Here is a 2,099-nt window from a genome sequence, read left to right on the forward strand (position 1 = left end):
AAGTGTGTGTGTGTGTGTGTGTGTGTGTGTGTGTGTGTGTGTGTGCGCACATTTATTCTGGCAGAGGAATTTAAATAGGTTTGCGCTTCTGGGAAAAAATTTTTTTTTTCTAAGGGAAAGGGACAGGGTCAGCTTACTAACATGTGTCTGTTTCCCTGTTTCCCTTCCTTGTTCCCTGTTTCCCTGCTGCCTTCCCTGCTTAGAACAATGATGAAAGGGCTAGTGCTTTGGCAGCCATATTGTAGCAGAGGTATGTACTGTCTAGCTTCAGGTTAGTGGAGTCAGCAGGCAGGAGGAGTTTAGCCGCTAGGTGAGTTCCTTGCATCAATGACAGGAGACACCTGGACCTGGCTGCCAGGCAGCTTCTGATCAAGCCCCAAGTCTCAAAGATGCTTAGATGGAGAATAAACCACTTTGCCTGACTTCAATCCAGCAAAGACTTCCCAGGTCCCTGTGCAAGGAGCTGAGGCTGCACTGTTCATTTCATTCTCTGGGGAGGAGGGAAGGGGGAGAGTCACTCTGTCGGGCTGAGGATTGTGGGTCTCTGGTTCTCTCTGGCCCCAGCAGTTACTTCACTTGAACATTTCTGAGTTGAACAGGAGACGGCCTTGGACCAGAGCCTTTAGGGATCATCAGAGAAAACGCTCAGACCTTGCCCCCCCTTCCCTACCCAGTAGCCAGATACTACTGAATTGTTTCCCTCTAGGTCTCCCTTGGCTTCGATGGCTCCAGAGGTGAGCACTTGCTCCTGGTGCTGGAGTGCTAGTCCAGCAGGGAGGGTGTTTACTTTGCACATGACCATACCCAGATTTGATCTCTGGCATCCCATAGGATCTTCTGAGCACCTCCAGGAGTGCTCCCTGAGTGCAGAGCCAGGAATCAGCCCTGAGCATTGCTGGGTGTGAACCCAAAGCTAAAAAAATAAAAAGTCCAATCCCCGCAAACAAACAAACAAAAAAACCCCTGGTGCTCCTTTCAGTTCTGGCCCCTAGAACACCCAGTGTCGATGGATTCTTCTCCACAGAGATCTTTTTTTTAAATTTTTTTAATTCAATTTTATTTTTTATAAATCTGTTGACAACACTTGATTACATTCAACAGTCCGACATCAATTCCTCCACAATTACACTTTCCTGCCACCATATTTTGAATTATTCCACCCTGATATCCAAAACCTGCCCCCAAAGCAGAACATAATAATTAATTTGTTTTGTATTTCCTGTTATGAATAATCTGCTAAATATGATCCAAAAAAGTTTCCTTAGAGAAAAGTGTGTGAAGATGGTTGTATCGCCCTGGAGCCATTAAGCCCTTGTATGTCGTGCTGCCAGAAATTCTAAGATTTTTAAATAGAGTGATACATCAAGAATTAAATTTTTAACTGGATGGTGACTTTGGGGTCAAGAGGCATCTCTGTGGTGTGTTGCTTTCTTCTTCTGAGATTTATTTGTGAGTCCCCCAGTTGTGGCCGTTGATGAGCTTATATGGCACCAGAGGCAGTTCCTGGGCGTGACTGCCAGGCTACCGGGAGCACAGAGAGATGGGGGAGGTTGCCCATCCCGACTGCATGAGAGCCTGAAGATTTCAGTCACAAGTCTCCCATACCTGGGTTTTTCAGCAGATTTACTCCTGGATGAGGCTCATGCGAGCCTATGGAGATCTTCCGGGAGCATGGCTGCGATTGAGTTCTGGAGGTTTTCAGCTGTCAGGGCTTTTTGGGGGGTGGGGAGTGGGACTCATCCCCCTCCAGGTTGCCCTGGTGAGACAGTATGATAAGGGGTCCAGTGGCATCGCTACAGCGTGTTGGTTGCTCTCTTCCTCTTCCGAGGTTAATTTGTGAGTCTCTGGATCATGACCGTTAATGAGCTGACATGGTGCCAGAGGCAGTGCATGGGTGTGATTGTCACAGGGATCTTAATGGCAGGAAGGCTGGGCAGGGAAGGGAGGCTCCTGCTGACATGAGGCCATTGTGCCTGACATTCTTCTCTGGAAATACTGCAGGAACCGAGCAGGGACAGAGCCTGCCATGCCTCAGGAGTCCCAGGGCTATTTCTCCCAGGATTTCTTTTTTCCCCAGAAGCAGAACCATGATTTTCTTG

Source organism: Sorex fumeus, unplaced genomic scaffold, assembly GCF_029834395.1.
Source record: "Sorex fumeus unplaced genomic scaffold, SorFum_2.1 ptg000051l, whole genome shotgun sequence".
In the NCBI taxonomy this organism is placed as follows: domain Eukaryota; kingdom Metazoa; phylum Chordata; class Mammalia; order Eulipotyphla; family Soricidae; genus Sorex; species Sorex fumeus.